Raw genomic sequence first — 6,468 nt, forward strand, 5'->3', positions numbered from 1 at the left:
AGGCTCTCCTTTTATAGCAGGTAGCCCCACCCCTCTAGAGCCTCCTTGGCAAGGTGTGAATTCCCCTGTCCCAGAATTCTGAAGTTCTACCTGAGAACTCTTCCCAGTTGACAGAACCCTGAGGACCTCAGAGTTCACACTTTTAGTTGGCTCCTTTGAATGTTTGGATTTCACCATCCTGATGGTTCCCCTATCTTTTAGGAAGAAGCCTCTGAAAACAGGGAGCTTCAGATAAATGAATTTTACAATCTGATTTGTGCAGGAGTCCCATGTAAACACAAGGATCCATAAGTACCTTCTCTCCTTTACCCTGCCATACCCAATCACTTCCAAGTCTCTCCAAGAATCCTCTGCATCTCTCCCTTCAGTCCAGTTATGGAGAATCACAGAATGTGAGATGAGAAATCCTCCGCCATGGTCATTTAGTGCAAGGAAACCATGCTCATGATTAGGGCCATCTCTGTGATCCAAGAAATGGCTGCCCATGGCTAAAACACACTGTCAGATCAACATAATGGAAGCCAAAATACAAACAAGGATCAAGAGTCAAAGAGTAGAACAGTTCTTTAATGTTCTTAATCAGTATATGCAAGTTCAACTTCTTTGAAAGAGTTATCTGCTTCTGGAAAGCATTTCTTCATAGGAATTCTTCCCTAGGGTACTGTCTTTGAGCATCATCCCAAAACTGTCCAGTTTGATCTAATTAACTCTGAAATATATCTAGGCAAATCAGCCATACAGTATCCTTAGGGCCTTATTTTTAGGACAGATTTGCAGACACATTTATACCAGTAGATCTGGTTTTCCAGATGCCAAGAGATTTTATTGCTGAATAAATCTTCTAGAAATATATCCTTGTAGAAATTTAAAAGGATCTTAAGAAAATCTAATCACGTTAAGAAAATCTAATCACTTTGACTGTTCTGCCACCTGAAAGATAAAATTACTAATGTAAACAAAGGTTGGATCTTCTAAGTATATTGATTTCTTAAGCAACAAGCTTAAGCCTCAATCTCCAAAACATGAGAAGATAGACTTTTATAAATTAAAAGCAATTAATTAAATAAAATCAATTAATTAAGAAAAGAATTCAATATTAGGTGATCAGATTTCTAATGTAAGGACAGATTAGGGCCTGTCCAAGTTGTAAGGATGAGAGAAAGCAATGCAATTCCCTTAATTCATATGAAGAGGTGTCCTACTCCCAAATATCTATATTTAATCAAAGAACATGGAAAGAATAACTGATTCATCAGTAAGTTTCAGGTTTCAGATAAGATATATGGGTTGTTTGAGGTATGCAATTGTGAGAAATCTCCATCAATCTTTGGATCTAACTAGGGTTCTGGGCAGCATAGGCTAGGTTCTTACTTAAAGGTCTCTAAACTGCAAGTAGGCATAGTCCTGTTTCCTGGTTTGACAATAGGATAAACAATATTATGGAAATTTAATCATTTCACAAGCCTTTCTGACAGTAAAAAAAAAAATGTTATCGTTCATTTTCAACCATTCTTCTATGGGCAGTAAGGGGTTCATGAAGAATATTCTTTATTTATTTGATTACACTTGGAAAAGAGCTTTTAGCCATGCCCCTGATCTCTTTCTCAGGCATTTCCTTTTTTACTCTAATCCGCCCCTTAAATATCTGCATATGAGTAAATGACGTCCTGACTTCTTAACCAACAGTTACTTTTCTAGTCTTTGGAATTCTTAGACTGCCTCATTTCTTCTGACCTTCCTCTTCCCAGCATATAGATAAATTCTGGTAGTCTGTTAGGGGAGTGATATAATTAGCTAGTGATATAGCAATAAATACCTATAGACCTTGACCTCTCCAATTTCTCTCTCTCCCCTTCAATTAATCCCGAAGAGAAGAAAGAATTACCCTGAGCAGGGATGAAGGGACTTTTTTCAAAAAGAAGAGAGTTTTCTAAGGTTATATGGATGGTATATAGTAGGCATTGGGTGTACCTTAATGACATATTCTGACTGCAACTTTCTTTCCCCTGGGATTACTAAATCCTGAGGTGTGGCTTATGTTTTTCCTATTTTTGGAAGGAGGAACATGATGACTGAATCCTCACTTTTATATTCTATCTGGCACCTAAGAAATTTCTCTTGTGTATTGCTTTCATTTGGTTTTCATCCTTCATAACCGAATAAAAATTGGTTTTTAAAAGCCCTTTGGTGTGTCAAACATCGTGGTCAGATACTCTATTGATTCCAACTCACAAGTAGGACAACATTTGTGTTCCTGCAGGCTCTGCTTATTGCTCAGAATAAAACTTCACCCAATGAAGCTCCATGGGTGCTCCATCAGAAGCCTGATTAAATAATGCTTAGAAACAGACTACAAGACAGAGAAGTTGATGAATCTCCCTGAGTTTTATTGTTCCCCTTTCATTCTTTATTCACTTACCCGTTGGAGTTCGATCTCAACATTGCATCTGGACCTGGCACAAGGTTCTACTTTATGAAATATTAGACAAATAGTCATTCTCTATCATTCTCAGAGCCCAGTAAACAGAAATACTGAAGACTACACTTTCAACAGGAAGGTTTTGTTGGTGTCCTAGAACTGGTATGAAAAAAAGCTTAGATTCATGGTCAAAGGGACTATCCCCATTTCAATACCCAAAGCTTGGCATGAGAAATCAAGTGAGATTTTTCCCGGGGAGTTTGTCAAAATTCAGGTAACACACCATGGCCAGCAAATGACAAAGAAAAAGTTTAGAAACTTAGGAATTATATTACAGCAATACATATTACATGTTTAAGACCGCCTTTGGCAAAGGTAAGGCAACCCTGATTGGTAGCTAGTTTGACTTTCAGATACAGATAATGAAGCCATACTGTCAATTTAGGGATGTTTATTGCTTTATAGGCTTCCTTTGTAAGGTTCTCTTGGTTCAGTTTTCTTGGGGTCTCTGGCAGCAGCCTTTGTTTCAGTTCAGTAATCACCAGAAGAGTAGCCAAGAGTTAAAGTCCAAATCTTTTATTTCCTCTTTGCCTGATGCTGGGCAGCTTTCTGAAGAGCCTTTCAGTGTGGCCTTGCTTTTAGTGGGGAAAGTGCATGAGGCCAGGCCAGCCACCAGGAAATTGAAATTCAAATTGAATTTGTCCCCTGGGTTCTGAGAGCTTCTAGTGTGCTTGTCCTCAGTGGCTCTCAGTCCCTACTTATATGCTCTACACTGAGTATAAACCAATCATTTTATCACTATCATTTTTCCTAGGAAGTATTTCATATTTTCTTCTATTTTTTTTTTTTTGTTTCACTGATTCTTAAAGTCTTGAGTGATTCACTTCCATTTGTTCACTAAATACACTAAAAATTAGAGTATTCTTTTCTTCAGTTATTTTTTTACCTCCTTTTGCAATTGGACAATTAAATTTTTTTGTTCATTGCATTCTTTTTTTCATTTTTTTCTATTCCTTCTTGCAATGGTCTCATTTCATTTCACCATTTTTCTTCTAATTCTCTTTTAAGATCCTTTATGCTATCTTCAAAGAAAGTTTTGTGAAATGGCAATCAGCTTGTATCTCTCTTTAGGGCTTCTTCTGGACTTGCTTTGCCTTTAGGAACCTCAGGATTTGAGGGCTGTTTTTCTCTCTCCATAAAAGCTGTCTAGGTTTGAGTTCTTTTTTGTTTTTTATTCATTGTTTTAAAGGCTTGAGGTGCTTTCCATGCCAGGGAGGGACAGCTGCCCTGGGGCAGTTCTGCTGATTGATTTCCAGTAATGGGACTATTTGTGTTTTACAAAAGGCAAATCTGCCAAATCATCTGGTAGCAACCTGGACAGAGTGGCCTAAGGAGGCTCACACAAGATCCCCAGGTTCGTGGAAGCTACAACACTTTGACTCTCCACTCCAGCTTCTTGCCCTGGTCTCCCTATACTATGGTCTGGGCTTGACAGACTGTCCCTCTGCCAGATTGAAACAGACCTGTTCTGAAATTCTTCCAACGTATCTTTTTCTAGAAATGTGTTGTACTACAAATATTTGTGGATTCTTTGACTTCAAAACCAGTTTAGAGGCTTCATCTGGGGTAGGTTTGAGAGAAGGTTAGAGGAGGTTACAGAGAATTGTGTCTGCTCTCCTCCATCTTAGCTCCACCCCCTACCATGTCCTTTCCACAAAACTGGAATCCTTCCTTCTTTTTTTACAAGGCGCTCTCAATCATTAAAGCCTCCTAGTTCCTCATTTCTAGAGAAATGTCTCTCCACTTTCAAGAAAGAATGTGAAGATTTCAAAAAAAACATCATGCTTGTGGCAAAATAGAGCTCCCCCTCTCTGTCCCATCATATTCTCAGATGTTAATAGTAATGAGGGAAAGGAAAGGGGGAACCCCATTTCTCGGTGCTTAGATAATCCCATGAGGCACAGTGTCCCCTGTAAAATGAATTTACAGGCCTGAAAACCTAGATTGATAAATAAAAGGTTTATTGTAGAAATTTGGAAATAAAGTTCAGTTAGAAAGATGCCAGGGCCGAAGGTGGCCGCTAGGTGGGCAGGAACCCTTACATGGCTGGAAGGATACCATTTGTTGGCTGGGAGGGCTCCTGCCATTGAGGGCTCCAGCTTGGCCCTTTTTATATATAATGAGCTATACTCCTAAATTCTCGGCAGGCTTTTCAGTTAGCTCAGATCAGGTAAGGCTGGGGGAAGCTGAGCTGATGATGGTGGGGGCTGGGTCCGGATATTCAAAGGGTGCCTTAGACCAGGATTTGTGAATCAAGGTCAGTCATGGTGATGGGAATCTGACAAGGGAAATTGAGGCTGGAAACCCTAAAAAAAGTCACTTCCCACGTTATCCAGAACTAGAAGCCAGCCCAACCCCACCTCTGTTAAGTACCACTAATTTACCTTTCTATAGAGTTCAGCTGGACACCACCCAAATTTTCTACAGAGCTGAACTAATGCTAAGTACCCCTACTTAACTATCAATAGAACTGAATTCACATTAAGTACCTCCACTTAAGATCTATACAATTTGAACTATCACTAATCAAACTGTCTTTAGCCTTACTGAAGCCTATTCAAACCCAGTAGCTCTGTATTGTCTCAAATCTTATTCACGAGGGTGGGAAGAATGGGCGGAGGGGCAGAAGGGGCAGAGCTCTAATTCCATCAAAGAGTTCTGCTCCATTTGAGCTCTCTTGATGATTTATAATAAAATTAAACTTCTAATTTTACTTATAATTTAGTAAATTCTTTTACTTCACCCGAGCCTTGTCTCATCAAAAGCCTGTACATCCCCAACAAACCGTTGGGCAATCTTAAAGGGACTTCAACCCCCATCAATAGCAGCCCTCACAGGAGTCTCTGACACTTGGATAACTTAAACAAGTTAAACAACATATAGAGATATCATTTATACTTGACCAAATGGAGCAATAAGTGGAATGGAAAAAAAGCACTAGACATCCCAATGCTGTAGCCTTCATTCAAGTCCTCATTAATAAAATCAATAGAATTTAATTCAGTTAACAGTTTTAGCCACCTATCATTTCACATGCTTTATGGAAGATATTAGAAGACAAAGACAAACAAATCAGACCCTGTCCTCTAGGTGCACCATTTGTGATAGAAAGGTAGGATTAGGGAAAGGAAATTAAATTTTGAAATAAGTTGTTGACACCACCTCAGGCTTTTTCTGCTAATTTAAAATGATAGATGAAAAAATTCAATTGATGTGCTTTGTATGTTGAACTGTTTATAAAAAGATATTATGTTGTTTAAAATAAGAAGCAAATCAGTTTTTCTGTTACACTTTTTTAGACATTTTCAATCCTCAACTTGCTTTTAGAAGATTGACAACTGTGGAAAGAATGGAAAAGGGAGGAAGAAGACACTTAACTGAGAGACAAATGCAATAGAGAAGAAGTAATAAGTAGATGCAACAGAGAAGGGATACCACTTCTTGGATCCTGAAGATGGCCCTCATCATGGGCATGGGTTCCTTGAACAAAATGGCCATGCAGATCCATTTCTCCGCGCCCCCCCACCCCCAAGGCTGGGGTTAAGTTGCCCAGGGACACACAGCTAGGAAGTGTTAAGTGTCTGAGATCAGATTTGAACTTGGGACTTCCTGAATTCAGGGCTGGTGCTCTATCCAGTGCACCACCTAGCTGCCCCCAGATCCATTTTTAATCTTAAATTCTGTGACTTTCCACATGTAGGTTGAGGGGAGAAATGCACAGGACTTTTAGAGCTTCTTAGAACTGATTGGGTAAGGCTGGGTAAGGGAAAGAAAGTTCTTTACAGACAACTACAGTGCTGTAGGATGGTGAAATCCAAACATTCAAAGGAGCCAACTAAAAGTGTGAACTCTGAGGTCCTCAGGGCTCTGTCAACTGGGAAGAGTTCTCAGGTAGAACTTCAGAATTCTGGGACAGGAGAATTCACACCTTGCCAGGGAGGCTCTAGAGGGGTGGGGCTACCTGCTATAAAAGGAGAGCCTTCTTCTGC

Source organism: Sminthopsis crassicaudata, chromosome 3, assembly GCF_048593235.1.
Source record: "Sminthopsis crassicaudata isolate SCR6 chromosome 3, ASM4859323v1, whole genome shotgun sequence".
NCBI classification, from domain to species: Eukaryota; Metazoa; Chordata; class Mammalia; order Dasyuromorphia; family Dasyuridae; genus Sminthopsis; species Sminthopsis crassicaudata.